The following is a 19,423-nucleotide window of genomic DNA, read 5'->3' as shown; positions in this document are numbered from 1 at the left end:
AGAACAACTACAAAAGCCCGCTCAACCTCACTAAGCATTTCCCATGTGTAACGTGGCACTCTTACATTCTTTTGCCACTCTAGAGGAAAAGCAGGCTCGTCATTTTCATCAAGAAAAAAGGGGCGGGCCCCCTCAACAGCTCGAACTTTAAAAAAGTAGTTCTTGAAGTCCTTAAAGGACTCATCATACATTGCAAACACTTTATGGCCCTGGGCGGACCGGAAAGAAACCCAAGAAGCTTTCTTTTTTGAAGAACCGCCAGGCTTGGCAGAAACAAACAAGTAAAGAAAAAGAGTCTGGGAAGGTGTTACATCTAGTTCACTACAGAGAAGTTGGAAAATTTTAATAAAACCCCAGGAATTGGGGTGAAGCTGGGATGGAGCAATGTTACACGACCACAACAGATTAGTCTCAAAAGCAGTAAAAGGAAAAGAAACGTTCAACTGGCTAAAAAAGTATTCATAAGCATAAAAGAAGGGGCGTTCTCCCTCAAAAGAAGTCGGAAAGCACACTCTCTCGTCAGAATCAGGGGCAACAAGCTTGTAATCCTCCTCACGGGCAATGTTACCACAAATCCTATGGCGCTTCCTCAGCTCTGTGCAAAATTAAGCATCCACAACAGAAACACACAACAAAACAAGGGAGTCCAGCCAATCAGACATCCCCTCGGGAACTCTGGAAGACATCTCCACAATGTTATTGCGAGAAGACATGAGGCCAACTAATCCTACAAAGTAAGAAAAGAAGATAAGGGTTACTACAAACATCTCGGACAAAGGGAGAAAACAACTCGGTCAGTAAATGAAACAGGGAAAAGGAAAACCCTAGGACTCAAACCAAAAGTCCTGGGGCATCCTTTGGAGGCAGTAACAAAGCAAGGTTTCCAGAAATACTCTACAGCTCACATCCTAGCATTTCTCAAAAAGGATTCAAAACAACAAACGCTTTTCACAAAAAAAAAACACAGCAAATCATTACAAGCCTGCCAAGCAATCCCAAACATCAAACACGCCAAGCAGAGACCATTAAAGATGCAACCTTTTTTCAAAGATCAGGTAAAAAGCAAACCTCAAAAAGCAAGGAACATATGCAGATTCTCTGTTAGAAGCAACAAAACCCTAGAAAAGCCTCGACGAAAATGCCAAAAAGAGCATAAAAGAAAGCAAAACACGTTTACAGTGAAGGAAACAAAAGCAAAGATCACAAAAAGGTTCAAAGCTTTCAAACATGCAAAAAATAGAACTTCACCAAAAAATTAAAGACGAAGCTACGAAAGAAGCAAGAAAGCTAGTACCAACCTGGAAAGGGCAGCGAGCTTCAAAGAAACTGAAGATGGAAATCTGGGAACACCTTCTCACAAAGAACGCGAACAAAGAGAAATGTCGCAGGGAGAAACGTAAAACTCCAGGCGAAAACAGAAGCTCCAGAAACGCCAAACGACGACGCAAACACAGAAAAAAGGAGAGGCGCAAAACAAAAAAAATAGAAGAGCGGAGAGAACGGAGAAGAGAAGTTATGAAAAGGGCAAAAAAAGAGAAACCGTTTCTGGGCTTTCAAAAATCAAAATAAAGAGCCAAAAAGGAAACGGGGCAATTAAATGCTAAAATTAAGGAAAGCATTAAACCCTCGCACGTTCCCAAAATGCCGATATAAAAGTGCGCGCCTTTAGAGGAAACGTTCTACATTCAAAAGCTGCTGCAAAGGAATCGACAAAATGCTTGAGTTCGGCTTCACCGAAGAAGGACCGAAGTCAAGGACTCGGCCTCAAAAAGAGAAGACCGAGCTCAAGCAAGGGCACTACTCATACCCTGGGCCGAGCTGTCCGACCCGGGATGTTCTACAGGCAAAGCGACCGACCTCTTCAGGTCAGGACAACCCGACCTCTTCTCAAAGAATTCGGCCAAGTCACAGGAAAGCCCAAACAAAGGGCCCAAATAGAGGAACACGCCCCAAATCCTAAGGCGGCCCAAGCCTACAGAGAGAAGGGCGGTTCCCTTAAAGATAAGATGACCTCACTTAAAGATAAGATAAGATAAGATAACTAACTTATCTTATCCACAGAAGGCCACATCTCACCATTATAAATACACTGGAGCACCCAGGTATAACTCATACTCTGATTCTACTCAATACCTGCTTAATACCCTTGCTAACTTAAGCATCGAAGTCTCTTGCAGGTACCCCCCACCCTCCGGGGATGAAGGATCAGCACCACCACCAAGTCCAACAAGTCAGACACACCAGCTCCGGCCGATACCCACCTGCCGGACACGTCGGTTCCGACCAACACAGACGATCTCATCCAAGATCGACCTACAGTTTCAGGTAACCCTCGGAACAAAACCTATAGGTGAAGAAGAACCTCCAATGTCTCCACCTCTTCGCTGCTCATCCGATCCTCAAGGACGTTCTACACCATCTAGTCATCCTTCAAAAGGTAACCAAAGACCTTTTCTTAACTTTGTCATAAAACCTGCAAATCCTGACCCTGTAAATTTTATATCACATTTTAGTAACCTTCCTCACTCTCACTATAATCCACTTCAATTTTTTACAAGCATGAACTATGAATTCCATAGAGCCATTATTTCCAAAAGACCTTTATGTTTAACTTTTGTGGCTGATTTAAATGCTTTGGATGAAAAGGGGATTAACTTTGTTGAAAAATTATTACTTGGATTGAAAAAAATTCTTTAAAATCAGAAAACCTGTTTAACCTGATTTAGTCAAAGAGTTTTATGCCAATTTGTACAACCTTGATTATTATGATGTTGGTGTCAATGCCTAATTCTCTGAAAAATGGGACAATAATATGGGCATTTCACATAAGGATGTGCTAGCCAATATATGTGAAAATATTTTCCTCATGGATGGTGTTATCCCCAACCATCGAGTCTTAGGTCCTGTCAAAGAACAACTATACCGTATTATTACACACATTCTCATGCTTCAAAGTGATTCTTATCAGCAAGTGACTTTATGTGACACCTTAGTTCTCTATGTCATCATCAACAAAACTAAACTTTCTATTGCATATTTGATGATGCGTCATATGCATGATTGTATCAAAAGTGACAAAAATGTTTCTCTACCATATGGCGTGTTTTTAACTTGCATCTTCGAGTTTTTAGTGTTGATTAAAACAACGAGACCCAAGAGAACAAAATTTCATCTCTTAAAGGCGGTGGTGCAGTTAAGCAATCAAAATAAAAAGAAACTAAAGCTGCCAAGGACACTATTATAGAAGAAAAAGAGGATGAAAGCATTCCTTACAGAAGTCTCAAAGCCGAGTTAAAGTGCTTTTAAAGTACATAGATTCCTTAGAAGATGATTAAGTGATGTCTGAACAAGAAGAAGATCTTCTGGGAACCAAGGATGGAGAATCTGATGTCTAGCTCCTGTTTGATGCTGCTGCTTTCTAAGAACCTATTTTTTTGATATTAAAAATCCTAGTCTTTAAACATTTTTGAATAATTTTACTTTATTTAGATGACTGTAATAATTGTAGACACTTGACTTTGAACTAATTGAACTACTTCATTTCCTAATAAACTTTTGTGTAGGTATTACTCACCCTCTTTGATAACAAAAGGGGGAATAACTGAAAGAAAATGAATTGTTAGGTTTTTAATTGCTATGTTGAGTGTTTGATGGATGTTATTGTTATTTTTATGATGCAAATTGATGATTGTGAATAGTTTATTTTTGGATAATACGATTTATTATCACTAATTGCTTGAGGCTATTGTTCTATTCTAAAAGTATTATTTGTAGCCCTAATTAATAATATTTTGATCACTATGTTAGGTATTATTTATGAATTAAGGTCGAAAGATGATTTTGTTTGATAATCTTGTAAATATTAACTAGTGATCAGATAGGTTCTCTTAAGCATAAAACAATTTGAAATAGTTTTTGGATGTTTGGCATTATTTCTATGTAAATTTTGTTGATCACGGGTTGAAAAATGCAAATATTCAAGGAGAGTCAAGTGAATAAAAGAAAGGGGGAGTTCACATTAAAAAAGTGTATCATCAAAGGGATGTCCCTTAAAACTCTTCTCATTTTTTTTTTCACAATTTATTTTATAATATTTGTCATCAATGGAGAGATTTTTTAGTTTGAAGAACAATTATATATTAATTAATGATGACTAAATATTATTATTGGAGTTAAGAGCCCAATTGTCTGTGTGATTAGTTTGCTTAATGTGCAGAAAATAGTAGCAAGCAAAATAGGCCAACAACAAGCAAAAAGACAAAAATTGGTTCAGGCCCAAAAGTGTTCATCATTATTGGCCCAATAGAAGAATTGTTGATCTCCAAACACAAAGAAAAGGAAAGAATCGAAATTGGACCAAACACAAGCATAAGGTCCAACTAAGTGATCCAAGTCCATTCACTTACTCACTTGGTTGCTAACTAAGAAACAAAATTATATTTCCATCTGAACTAAACACAAACCACCAAATCAGATTCTCTATTCTCTCTCTTTTCTCTCACCCATGTGAAGAAGTTCAGAAGGAAAGCAAGAAAAAAGAAAAGTCTGATTAAGGCTCAAATTAAGAAGAAAAAGAGGGTTACCAAAATTAAGTAAGTCAATTAGCTAGGACTTCAAGCAAAGATCACACCCTAGGACTACATCAGAAAACATTTTCCTTATTTGTGCTTCATTGAAGATTGTTAAAGAAATCCTCCTTTTACATGCACCGAAGGGAAAATTTGATTCAAATGGAGGTCATGGAGCTTTGAAAAAAATCAATGGTCAAGAAAGAAACATGGAGCCAAAGCACAAACGAATGATTCATATCTTTAAAGAAATTTGAAAAAGGGTAAAAGAGAAGATGGTAGGTATAGATGCATGTATGGTTCTATCACTGCTGCTACTCTAACTCTCTTCTGCACCACTGCTGTTGCTAATTTTTGGGCAGAAAAAGTCAAATGTGCTGAAGCCAAGTTTCAAGCTTTGGAAGCTTTAATCCTCTATTAAAGTGGTAAATGGCTAAAGGTTGATTAAAGAAGTGAGAGAACAAAGTTTGGGTTTTCGTAGCTTATAAAGCTAGACCTTCTTCTCCTTCATCGGTCTCTGTTGAATATTCTGTTTTCTCAATTTTATCTTTCTTTATTTTAATGAAAAAAGGAATTAATGTGAGGAGTTAAGAAAAAGCCAATGAGAAAAAAGGCAATAAAAGTTAACCTTGGAGAAAATCCAAATATTTATTTCATAAATCCTTTGTATGTTTTTCTGTTTTGTTTTCATGATCGTGAGGAAATTTCCTTGCTTAGTTAGGTGAGAACTTTGTGGTTGAAAATCTAGGGAGTGAACCTAGTCAAATCTTGTTTGGGTAGAAGTTGGATTTGTCCCATTAGGTTGCTTCCAAGAAAAATTGGTGTTTGGGATCTTTGAAAGATAGTGAAAATTCCACCACAGTATGGGAAAGACTGGATGTAGATCACACTGCATATGGTGGCTGAACCAGGATATATGGTTGTGTCACTCTTTTATCTCTGTTCTAATTTTGGTTTATTCTCTATGAGACCAAATAAAATTGTCTCCTGCTTATTCTATCCAACAAGACGTTACAACAACTCTGCTCCCATACAAATCTGTTTGGCTCCTCTATCAACAAGAGACAAAAAACGTGTCTCCTACATTTTCAACAAAAGCAAATGATGCGTCCACATCTTTAGTGTTTTCCCTTCTTAATTTCAACTGATTTAGTAAGAATTTCTGTTAAATAATCAATGAAATTGAGGTTAGAATAAATATTACTTTGATTGATTGAATTTGATTGATTACAGAAAGATTCAAAAGGAAAACACAAAGAAATAGAATAGAAAGTGGAAACAGAAAGCTTCTCGGAATAGAAGGATCATGTGAATAGAAATCTCCCTGGAACATAAAGCTCCTGGATAGAAAAAGGAAGCCTTGGCATTGTACGTGAACAATATGGCATACTACGTGAAGGAAGAAAAAGGAATTGCGCATATGCGCATGCACAAATAACAATCATTAACCATTTCACGTACTACGTATGCAATTTCACGTACTACGTATGCAATTTCATGTACTACGCAGAAGATGTGCGTACGCAGAATATTGTAAATTTTGACGAGTGTGCATAGGCACACATGTGTACATACGGGCAAATTGGATTTCACGTAGTACATGGAATTTCCCACGTACAACGCTAGGGCAAGCAACAAGCCAAACTTAAGGAAAATTAGCTCACATACCATGTAGTCTACTTCACGTTGTATGTGACCCATAGAAGACGCTCCAGGACCAAGTTTTCATACCACGTATAACGTGGAACAGGCCACGTACTACGTGGGCCTTGCTGCTTCTTCTAGTATCTCAAACTAAGACCTTCAGTCCTTCAATTTCTCAACTCTTTGAAAGATCAATCATCAGCTCATTAATGATGACAGTTATTAAAGATCACACACAATCAAGGAAGAGATCCTCTCGGTAGAAAATAATTAGGAAAATATTTGATTCTATTTCGATTTTGAATTTGATTCAGAAGTTTGATGTTTGATTTTCTATCTTTAAGGGTTAGTATATAAGGAAAGAAGGTTCTGACCTTTTCCCTTCTTCAGCACTTTTGAGTTTTACTTTCTTAAGGATTTCAGGAACAAGCATAAGTTTCTAATTCTCTTCGGTTAAGGTTAAGAGCTCCGTTAGTTTTATAGACTAATGCAATAACTTTTCTATTTCTAATTGATGCAATTGATTCCTCTTTAAAAAATGGTTTTTGTTCTTCACCTCAAAGGGTTTGAATATATTGGAAAAAAATTCTTCTCTGACTTAAATTCTCTTAATCTCTTGGAAAATCGATTACTTGAATCAAGCTTGAAAACTGATTCTCATAATTCTTAAGTTTTGAAACTAGATTGATAAGTAACATTAAATCAACTAGGTTAAACTCTTATGAATTGTGTGGTTTTATAATTAAGTGACTAAAGGATTAGCGTTTGATTATGTTAAAGAGAAATTGAATTACCAAGGGATTGGGATTTAATTACTAATAATTTGCCACAAAAAAATCATTGCATGATTATAATAGAAAGTTAAAAGTGTTCATTGAGACGACTAACATCTCTGAAACCTTAACTTTCTTAATCATATACCTTTTTACACTCACTGCTTGCTTTTGTTTTTGCTACGTTTAATTTCTGTTTATGCTTAAAGTCCTTCAAAACCCTAATTTGCTAGTTTGACTAGATTAATCGATTGATTTTGCTTGCTTAATCCATTAATCATCGTGGGACAAACCTCACTAATCTGAGGTTATTGCTTGATTCGACCCGGTGCACTTGCTGGTGTTTTGTGGATTGTAAAATTTGCATCAAGTTTTTGGCACCATTGCTGGGGATTGATTGTCGTTAACAAACTATTGACCAATTGATTACCTAGATTAGTCCATTTTATTTTTTGTTGTTTACTGTTTTTGTTTTATTCCCCCGCTGGGAATTTTCTTCACGTCATGAAGGAAATTCCAATTTGATTTTCTTGTTGCTTTTGTCTATGTAGAATAACAGAGACAAAGAACCGCTTCAATATGATCCTAAAATTGAAAGAACTCTTAGGCGATAGAGAAAACAAGCTAGAAATTAAAGAGTTGAAGAGGAGATTGAAGAAGTGGTTGGGAAGAGTTCTCTGAGCCACACTTGGCAAAATAATAATATTAATGATCCTCTACCTAGGAGGACTCTCAGCTCTTAAATAAACCCCAACCCAGATAGTTGCGGTTGTAGTATCATCACACCAACTGTTTGAGCCAATAATTTTGAATTAAAGCCATAGCTTGTCACATTGGTTCAACAAAACTGCCAATTCAGTGGAAGCCCGCAAGAGGACCCTAATTTTTTATTTCCAACTTTCTGCAAATTTATGATACTGTGAAGACAAATAGTGTCTCGGCTGAGGTATATCATTTGCTGCTGTTCCCTTTTGCTGTAAGGGATTGGGCTAAGTAGTGGCTAGAGAATCAGCGCAAGGAGAGCATAGCCACGTGGGATAATTTGGTCACTAATTTCCTAAACAAATTCTTCCCACCCTAGAGGTTAACTAAGCTCAGAACCAATGTTCAAACATTCAGACAGCAAGAAGGAGAATCTCTATATGAAGCTTGGGAGAGGTTTAAGGAGATGCTCATAAAATTCCCTTATAATATGTTTGCTGACTAGGTCCAGCTTCAGATATTTTATGATGGGATCACTCCCACCTCAGGGATGGCACTGGACCTTCATCTGGAGGATCTTTATATATGAAAAAAACTACTGAGGAAGCACAAGAATTGATTGAAATGGTGGCCAATAATTATTATCTTTACTCTTCTGAAATATCATTAAGGGAAGGAGTCATGGAATTAGATGTCTTGGACACTATTTTGGCTCAGAATAAAGTCATGTCCCAATAGATCAATACAACATCTCAACAAATTAATAAAATTACACAACACCTAGGAGTATATTCTATTAACTTATCCTACATTTATTCAATGAAATAGCATGGTTTTGTGAATTTCTCCTAATTTGCTCTTAAGATTAAAAACATATTTTTAGACCCTAAAATTGCTAAATTTAATTCACTTTACTTCCACTTGATGCCTTGATGGATTTGTTTAGTGATTTCTGGCCTAGGAAGCAAAGATTGGACCAAAGAAGTGAAGAAAAAGCATGTAAACTGGAGAATTTATGAAGAAATAAAGTTTTGGAAATCTGTCGATTGTGCATATGCGTGACCATCCGCATACACGTGACCTGAAATTTTGCCATGTGGCGCGTATACTGACACGAAGCACGTGACTCACTTAAAGAAAACATGCCTAGCGATTTTTGGGCCTCTTCAAGCCTAAATCCAACTCATTTCTAAAGTATTTAAGGCCAAATTCAAGAAAGAACAAGGGGAGAGCAATTGGGTTTAGTTTAGCATCATGTTTTAGGTTATATTCTAGATAGAGAAGCTCTCTCTTCTCTCTAGAATTTAGGATTTTTAGTTTAATTTCCTCTTAGATATAGTTTAAATACGTGTTTTGATTTAGTTTTCTTTACTTTTGCTTGTTCCATTGCTTTAATTTTCTTAGTTCTTCTTGTTAATTTCTCACTTGTGCCACTTTTTAGTTTATGAACACTCTTGTTAATTTTGATTCCTTGAATGAAATTTGATGTTTTTATGTTTATTGTTGTTTAATTGAGTTGTTATTTTTGGTTTCATGCACTTGGTAGTTATAGATTTTGTTATCCCCTCAATTTATGATATTTTACCTTTTATACACACCAAGTGTTTGATAAAATGCTTGGCTTAGTCTTAAAGTAGATTTTTGCATTCTTAGCTTGGAAAGGGAAGATAGGTACTCTTGAGTTATTAATATCCAACTTATGTTGGTGATCTAGAGTCGTTAGTTAATCTTGTTTCCATTGATGCTACTTATGGATTGGGATTAACTAGGCCTATTTGAATTTCTTTCAATATGGGGATAACGTAATAGGCTTAGCTCTTGGTAATTGTTGTGTTATAATTAATGACTAGGATAGAAGACATTTATTCTCAATCCTTGCCATGAATGCCTCTTTAGTGTTTGCTATCTTTAGTTGTTTGCTTTACTTTCTTATCATTTAAATTCTTGCAGGGGAATTTCAATGTGTGCTTGTTATTGGTTATTGTTCATATGTGAATATTGTGAATAGCTTACTCTTTGTTTGTTTACTTATTTGAGTTAGTAGTTTGGATTTTGTTCTCTTTATTTCTAATAGTTTTTGTTTTTATTCTCTCTTTAACTATGAATTCATATAATTTTGGCTATGAGTTTGGTTCAAACTATGTTGTAGGAAATGAAAGTTCCAATGATGGTTTGCATCAAGGATTCATAAATCAAAGGCGGGAGGAGCCTCAATCATATGGACAATCTTCTTGGCAACAACCTCCTTCGATTTCTTACGGTTACAATACGACTCCTAATGCATACCAATCCAATGGATGTGGTGGATCTCCTTGTGGTTGTCATCCATAACCACCATATGTATATGAACCTCCTCCTCAACAAAGCCCTCGTCAACCTTACTCACAAGCCCTATACCACAATCACCTCCATATGATCCTAACTCATACCCACCATACCAACAACCATATGAACTATACCTAGAGCCACTACCATTTCAACATTAATACTCCCAAGAACCACCAATACCATATAAACCACATCAATATATTCACTAATATGAACCATATTCCAATTATGAAACTTTTTTTCCCAAACAATGAGCCCTCTTTTTTATCACACCCATCATTAAACAAAGTTTTCCAACCGCTAATGCAAGAACAACAAGAACTTCTAGCTTATTGCCAAAAGCAAGAAGAAGAGCAAAAGATGAAAAGGGAATTCGTGGCTAGCTTAACCGAAGTAGTGAATCATTTGGTATCATTATGCTCATGTATTCAAGACACTCCCATTATTGAATGTGGAGGATTAACTGAGAAGCATAATGAGAAAGAGAACTTGGAGCTTCAAGGAGAAGAAAAGGAGTTCAAGCAAGAATTATAACAAGAGGAGGAAGTTGAGATCATTTGTATTGTGAAAGTGGTTGGAGAATTGAGAGAAATTGATCAAAAAATAGATTCCGTCATTAGTGATTTTTTGTCCACACTGATCAATCTCCTTGATGATCTTGCTGAGTCTTCTCCTGTTGAATTTGAAAAGGGTGTTGACATAGATTGTATGCAACCTCCAAGATATGACTTTAGTGATGGGGAAGAGCTAGAAGAAGTTGGTGAGAAAGCATTTGAATTTGAGAAAGCTTGGCAAGAGGTGGAGATTGAAGAATCTTATCAAGTGGTGGAAACACCTCAAAGAGGACGGTCGGGAGTGGAAGTTGCATTGTCAAGGCCATTGGAGACATCTCCTCCTAAGTTACCATCAACCATTATATCATTCGAGTGGGTAAAATTCGTATCTCTCATCTTTCTTATTTCGCTTGAATATGGTTTGCTTGAGACGGATGGTCAACTTAGAGCTCTATGTGGGTTCAAGAGAAAAATAGAGATGGTTAGTGGTTAGAAGCACCATTCTAGGTTCATCATGGTTAAATCATCAAAGTTTAAATTCAATGGTTGGAGGGTTGCTAAATTGAATGGGTTTAGGAGGATGTTTGGGTGCTTGTATGATAATTCTAAAGTGAGCATACCACCTGTAGGGAATTGCCATGATCAACTTGAAGACTGGTGTGAAAATAAGGTATAGGATCCCGGATTACAAGATGAAGATCAATTTTGGGAGCTCTTAACTTGTGTGGAACTTCATTATAGTTTGGTGCCCTTGGATGAAAATTCTAGCAATTAATGGAAGTCCAAGCATTGGTGAAATTTCACGGATGAATTCAAGCACAAGCCTCCTTGATTAGAGCTCTCTAAAATGTCCAACTTAAGGATAATAAACAAAAGTGCTAGGTGGGAGACACTCCACCATGGTAAATTCTTTCCACTTTCTCTGTTGTATATAGTTGTTGAATAAACTGATTTTTCATTATTAGGTACTTTCCTTCTCTATATCATTCTTGTATATATTGTTCTTAGATGTTAGTTACTTGGTAAATTTTTTTTAGGTTGCATATCTGAATAGTCAATAATCTTGTCATGAATTGCCTTTTTGTTTTGCATTGCATTTTTAAAGATTTTGTTAATTTTGGAGTTTGTCTTGTCTTAAAAAAAACTCAAGCGTATGCGCGACACCCCAAATAATGGTCATGCGTGAATCGTGCGTGTATTGTGCCGCCACATGGCCTGGACAGAGAGTTGTGCCATGATCGTGTGGGAACTGTATGTTAAGCAAAATTTCATGTCGCGCGTACTCCTATTTTCCCATGTCACGCGTATGCATGACCTCCGCGTACACGAGACCACACCCTGTCTCCCATACTTTTCTTTTCTTCTCTTCTCTCTATTTTCTTTCTTTTTTTCTCTTCTCCCCTCTTCTTTCCCTCCTTCACCCACCATACACCACCATCATTCACCATCCACCATCATCTCCTTTTGTTAGCTAATTAGTTAATTAGTTTAATTTTCTATTTTAGTAGATTAGGTTGTTAGTATAGGTTATATTTTAATAATAAATGTTAGATTATTAATCTGATTTGCTATTTCTTACTGTTGAATTACTCATTGTTGGATTTCTTTATGGAGGTTATACTTTGTTGCTTGGTGTTGAATTCTTCATTCTTGATATTGGTAGATACCAAGTACTTATGACATTGCCTTCAAGAATGTTTTGGATTTCTAAATTGCATGTTGTAGCTAGCCACCATGTAATTTGAATTCACTATCTATTATATGGCAATTGTATGTAGTTGATGCATTTTTTGTTAGGTGATGCTTGTTTATGATTGATTTTTATTTACGTCACCTAATTAATTTATTGAAATTATAGAATTGTGAAATTGGATTGTAAGCTAACCTAGTGACATTTTTTTAAAGCTTTTTAAGCTTTGTGGACCATACTTTCTATGTGATTGATCTCATCTTATGTCCCTCTCTCCCTAAGTTGCATAGCAACTATATTTCTCACTTCATGTCAATTAGGTGATGCAAACAAACTTCAAAGTGTGACATCAATTGATGTCCGAGTTCTATATTTCATTTGGTTCATTGAATTCTCTTACACATCAACAAATATCCATTTATTACTCATTTCACAATTGTTTAATTCTTGGTTGAATGCGTTTTTGGTTCTTTATTACTTGTTTGTTTGTCTTAACCTACAAGTTTTCTTTAAAGTATATAAAGCACGCTAGAATGAGTGAAGTGCATACTTCTTTTGTGTAATTATAACATAGCTTTCAACGCTAGTGTGTGTTCTAAACTACGCGCAACATAGAATTCACACACATTTTTTCATCAATGTCACACACTAAGTCACTCACTTCGTTTTAGTGATTCTTACCTCATTCTAACAATCTATGCTTCCTTGATTTTGTATTTACTTGTCTTACTATCCTGTTTGCTATCCTTCAAGATAAAAAAGCAAAAAGGGAAGCAAAAGAAAGAACATGCAGCAGCCGGTTGATCCACCAGCTGAAGGTAGCAATCCACGTAGTCGTTGTACCCCACTTGCTCATCTTTGAATGCACCAAGGACGGTGCAAACTTTTAAGTGTGAAGAGGTCGTCCGACCGATCGGCTAATCTTGGGTGAAAAATTCTAATTCCAACATTTTCATATTTCAAATTTTTTTTTTGTTAGCACCATGTCTTTTAGAATTTTTAGTTACATTTTCTTGGTTTGCATATATATAATAAGCTTAGTTAAAATAATAAAATTTTCGAAGGAATTTATCTATAGGGCATTCTAATTTATTTGAGTTAAATAACTTTTCATCGAAACTTGCTTGAACTATATTGTGAAACATGGTTTTTGAGCTAAGAACACACAACCATGTGAGTTTTGAGCCTTAATGTGTGGTTACACCATAACCACTATTTTCATTCTTGTGTATATTATTCTCTTTCTATGATTGAAATCTTTGATTTGTTTGATTCTTTATGTCCATTATTTTGTGTATGAATATATTTATATGATTAAGGCCTTGATCTCATTTAAGCTCACTTGCCCAAATAGCCTTACCCTTTTATCTACCTTTGTTAACCAATTTTGAGCTTATTTTCAGCTTATTTTAATCCCCTAAGTGAAAAATAATAAATATTCTTAATTTGGATCTTTGATTAGCTTAGACTAGTGAGAGTGTGTATCATTTAAGTGTGAAAAAAATTGGAAACTTTGGTTGATGAAAATGTGATTTATGTTTCTTTTGAAAATTTTAGAAATTTGGGTACATACTCATGTATGAATTATGTGAACCATATGCATTCACCTTTTGTATATATTATGTTACTGTTAAAAAAAATTATATATATAAAAAGTAAAAAATAAAAAGAAAAGGAAGAAAAAAAGAAAGAAAAGAATTAAAAGGGGACAAAATGCCCCGAAGAAGAGTAATAATAACAATCCATATGTATTATTATTAAAAAGAATATATGAGTATGTGAAAGAAGTAAGAATTATGGGTAGCTAGGTGTTGTATTAGAATTGTATAGGTTGTTATATGTGTTTGGTGAGAGCTTGGGTTAATCAAAGATGCCAATTTCAAACTCACTTAGCCATATATATCCTTACCTTGACCCTAGCTCCATTACAACCTTGTGGAAAGTCCTCATGATAATTGTATCTATGCATTGAATAATTGTTGATTGTTAGATGAAAAATAAATCTTAGAAAGTATGATTAGAGGAGAATTGAGTTAATCAATCCTAAACACTTGAGCGACTAGAGTGTATACACATCCAGCGAGGGATTCGATTGCTCGATTCTATGTCTTCACATGCGATTATCTCTTATCTTGCAAGTTTGTAAATTCTTTTCTAAGAACTCTAATCAATTGTTGGATTTGATTTGATTGTGATTGCTTTAGCCCTTATGTTCAAATATGTATTCTTGGAAATTAATTTATTTTGACCAAGTAGTTGCATGTATTTGGATAAATTGCATACTAGGTAGTTTACTTTGAATAAATATTAATACCCTTTTCTTATGTTTCTTGAGTTTAGCATGAGGACATTCTATTGTTTAAGTATGGGGAGGTTGATAAACCCCAACTTTAGGGTTTATCTTGTGTTAAAATGAGTAAATTCTATTAACTTATCTTACATTTATTCAATGAAATTGTATGGTTTGTGGATTTCTCCTAATTTGCACTTAAGATTAAAAACATTTTTTAGGCCGTTAATTTGCTAAATTTAATTCACTTTAATTCCACTCGATGCCTTGATGGGTTTGTTTAGTGATTTCAAGCTTAGAAGGCAAATCAAAGAAGTGAAGAAAAAGCATGTAAAGTGGAGAATTCATGAAGAATTAAAGTTTTGAAAATTTGCCACTTACGCGTACGCGTGACCTGACATTTCGCCATGTTGCGTGTACGCGTGACCTTGTGCATACGTGGTGGACGAAATTGTGATTCATACTCAAATTGTTGTTCGAAATTGATTTCCAGGTAATGGCCCCAAAAACTTGGTGCTCAATACCATGGTCTAAACATAATTTTGCAACTTCGCTCAACTAACCAGCAAGTGTACTGGGTCGTCCAAGTAATAAACCTTACGTGAGTAAGGGTCAATCCCACAGAGATTGTTGGTATGAAGCAAGCTATGGTCATCTTGTAAATCTCAGTCAGGTGGATAATAAATGGTTATGGAGTTTTCGAATAATAATAATAAATAAACTGAAAATAAAGATAGAAATACTTATGTAGATCATCGATGGGAATTTCAGATAGGCGTATGAAGATGCTGTGCTCCTTCTGAATCTCTGCTTTTCTACTGCCTTCATCCAATCCTTCTTACTTCTTTCCATGGCAAGCTGTATGTAGGGCATCACCGTTGTCAATGGCTACATCCCATCCTCTCAGTGAAAAAGGTCCAAATGCTCTGTCACGGCACGGCTAATGATCTGTCGATTCTCAATCATGTTGGAATATAATTCTTTGATTCTTTTGCGTTTGTCATCACGCCCAACAATCGCGAGTTTGAAGCTCGTCACAGTCATTCAATCCTGGAATACCACAGACAAGGTTTAGACTTTCCGGATTCTCATGAATGCCGCCATCAATTCTAGCTTATACCACGAAGACTCTGATCTCACAGAATGGAAGGCTCGGTTGTCAGACTAGGGCAACCATGCGTCGTGCATCAGGAATCCAAGAGATACACACTCTAGCTTTCGCTTGTAGAACGGAAGTGGTTGTCAGGCACGTGTTCATAGGGACGGATGATGATGAGTGTCACGGATCATCACATCCATCAGGTTGAAGTACGAATGGTATCTTAGAACAGGAATAAATCGAATTGAATAGAAAATAGTAGTAATTGCATTAAAACTTGAGGTACAGCAGAGCTCCACACCCTTAATCTATGGTGTGTGGAGACTCCACCGTTGAAAATACATAAGTGAAGGTCCAGGCATGGCCGAATGGCCAGCCCCCAAAATATGATATGAATTCAAAAATAGGGAGAAGGACCTATGGTCAAAAGACCGAATGGTCAAAAACACCGAATACAATAGTAACATGTTTGACTCTGGTTCGTGACGTATTTCTGGCGTTTGACTCCAGAATGCAGCATGGAACTGGCGTTGAGTGCCAGTTTATGTCGTCTAATCACGAATAAAGTATGGACTATTATATATTGTTGGAAAGCGCTGAATTATACTAAAAACTATCTAAAAACGATGCCAAAAAGCGTATAAATTATCCGCTCATCGCAACACCAAACTTAAATTGTTGCTTGTTCCCAAGCAACTGAAAATCAATTAGGATAAAAAAAAGAGAATATACTATAAATCCCAAAATATCAATGAATATTAATTCTAATTAGATGAGCGGGACTTGTAGCTTTTTTGCTTCTGAACAGTTTTGGCATCTCACTTTCTCCTTTGAAGTTCAGAATGATTGGCATCTATAGAAACTTAGAATTTCAGATAGTGTTATTGATTCTCCTAGTTAAGTTTATTGATTCTTGAACACAGCTACTTTTATAAGTCTTGGCCGTGGCTCTAAGCATTTTGTTTTCCAGTATTACCACCGGATACATAAATGCCACAGACACATAGCTGGGTGAACCTTTTCAGATTGTGACTCAGCTTTGCTAAAGTCCCTAGTTAGAGGTGTCTAGAGTTCTTAAGCACACTCTTTTTGCTTTGGATCACAACTTTAACCACTCAGTCTCAAGCTTTTCACTTGGACCTGCATGCCACAAGCACATGGTTAGGGATAGCTTGATTTAGCCGCTTAGGCCTGGATTTTATTTCCTTGAGCCCTCCTATCCATTGATGCTCAAAGCCTTGGATCCTTTTTACCCTTGCCTTTTGGTTTTAAGGGCTATTGGCTTTTTCTGCTTGCTTTTTCTTTTTCTTTCTAAATTTTTTTTTTTGCCATTTTTTTTCGCAAGCTTTTGTTTTTTCATTGCTTTATCTTGCTTTAAGAATCAATTTTCATGATTTTTCAGATTGTCAATAACATTCTCTTTGTTCATCATTCTTTCAAGAGCCAACAATTTTAACATTCATAAACAACAAGATCAAAATTATGCACTGTTCAAGGATAATTTCGAAATTCATGTACTTCTTGTTCTTTTGAATTTGAAACATTTTTCATTTAAGAGAAGTGAAGGATTCATAGAATTATTCATATCCTTAAGACATAGTTACTACATACTAATGATCATGAAGTAGAGACACAAAACATAAACACACATATAACATAAAAATCAAAAAACAGAAAAAATAAGAACAAGCAATGAGTCCACCTTAGTGATGGTGGCGCTTTCTTCTTGAAGAACCAATGATGTCCTTGAGTTCTTCTATGTCTCTTCTTTGCCTTTGTTGCTCCTCCCTCATTGCTCTTTGATCTTCTCTAATTTTATGGAGAATGATGGAGTGATCTTGATGTTCCACCCTTAATTGATCCATATTGTAACTCAAATCTTTTAGAGAAGTATTGAGTTGTTCCCAATAGTTGTTGGGAGGAAAGTTCATCCCTTGAGGTATCTCAAGGATTTCTTGATGAGGGAATTCTTCGTGCTCTCTTGATGTCCAGTCAAATGCTCTTCTACTAAGCTGTGGACCCTTGAGATGAATCTCTCCATCTCCCATGACTTGGAGGTGGAAAATGTTTTTTGTCTTCCCTTTTCTCCTTTTTTTTTTGAGGTTTCTCTGGCCTTAGGTGCCATCAATGATTATGAAAAAGCAAAAAAAAAAAAAGCTATGCTTTTACCATACCAAACTTAGAATGTTGCTCGCCCTCGAGCAAGAGAAGAAAGAATGGAAGGAAAAGAAGATATGGAGGAGAGGGAGAGTTGTGTATGTTTCGGCCATATGGGTGGGATTGGGTGGGAAAGAGATGGATGGATGTGAGTGGTGAAGAGGTGATGGGGAAGAGGGATTAAGGTGATTGGTGAAGAAGAGAGAAAGTGAGTTAAGGTATGTGGGGATCCTGTGGGGTCCACAGATCCTGAGATGATCCTGTGGGGTCCACTGTTCCTGAGGTGTCAAGAATTTACATCCCTGCACCAATTAGGCGTGTAAAATGCCTTTGTATGCACTTCTGGCATTTAAACGCCAGAGTGATGCTTGTTTTTGGTGTTAAACGCCAGTTATATGCTTGTTTTGGGCGTTCAACGCCTGTCTGCAGCATGTTTCTGGCATTGAACGCCAGCTTTCCTCAGTGTGCAATCCTGGCATTTAAACGCCAGATTGCTGCATGTTTCTGGCGTTCAACACCAGATCCATGCTCTGTTCTGGCGTTGAACGCCAGCTAGATGCTCCTTACTGGCGTTTAAACGCCAGCAAGGTCTTCCTCCAGGGTGTGCTATTTTTTCTGCTTTTTTGATTCTGTTTTTAATTTTAGTATTTGTTTTGTGACTCCACATGATCATGAACCTAATAAAACATAAAAGAAAAATAAAAGAAAAATAAAATTAGATAAATAAAAATTGGGTTGCCTCCCAATAAGCGCTCCTTTAATGTCACTAGCTTGGCAGTGGGCTCTCAATGGAGCCTCACAGGTGATCAGGTCAATGTTGTAGACTCCCAACACCAAACTTAGAGTTTGATTGTTGGGGCTCTGTTTGACTCTGTACTGAGAGAAGCTTTTCATGCTTCCTCTCCATGTATACAGAAGAACACCCTTGGGTCTTAAACACAAGGTAGTCCCCATTCAATTGAAGGTCTAATTCTCCTCTGTTAACATCTATCACAGCTCCTGCTGTGGCTAGGAAAGGTCTTCCAAGGATGATGCATTCATCGTCCTCATTCCTAGTGTCTAAGATTATGAAATCAGCAGGGATGTAAAGGTCTTCAACCTTTACCAACACGTCCTCTACCAATCCATAAGCTTGTCTTACTGACTCGTCTGCCATTTGCAATAAGAATATGGCAGGCTGTACCTCAATGATCCACAGCTTCTCCATTACAGAGAGTGGCATAAGATTTATGCCTGACCCTAGGTCACACAGAGCTCTTTCAAAGATCATGGTGCCTATGGTGCAGGGTATTATGAATTTACCAGGATCTTGTTTCTTTTGAGGTAAAGTTTGATGAACCCATGTATCTAGTTCACCAATGAGCAAGGGAGGTTCACCGTCCCAAGTCTCATTACCAAACAACTTGGCATTTAGCTTCATGATAGCTCCCAGATATTGAGCAACTTGCTCTCCAGTTACATCTTCATCCTCTTCAGAGGAAGAATAGTCTTCAGAGCTCATGAATGGCAGAAGGAGGTTTAGTGGAATCTCTATGGTCTCTATATGAACCTCAGATTCCTTTGGGTCCTCAATAGAGAACTCCTTCTTGCTTTAGAGACGTCCCATGAGGTCTTCCTC

General features: G+C 36.6%; 1 non-coding gene across 1 annotated transcript; it reads right to left on the bottom strand.

The window, feature by feature from the left end:
- Window positions 1-8,075: 8,075 nt before the first annotated feature.
- LOC130955770 (small nucleolar RNA R71) lies at window positions 8,076-8,182 on the bottom strand. Its single transcript, XR_009076900.1, has one exon. It is a non-coding gene; the product is annotated as a small nucleolar RNA R71 (small nucleolar RNA).
- Between the last annotated feature and the right edge of the window lie 11,241 nt (window positions 8,183-19,423).

Source organism: Arachis stenosperma, chromosome 1 (genome assembly GCF_014773155.1).
Source record: "Arachis stenosperma cultivar V10309 chromosome 1, arast.V10309.gnm1.PFL2, whole genome shotgun sequence".
NCBI lineage: Eukaryota > Viridiplantae > Streptophyta > Magnoliopsida > Fabales > Fabaceae > Arachis > Arachis stenosperma.
This window is presented reverse-complemented; position numbering and strand designations above follow the sequence as displayed.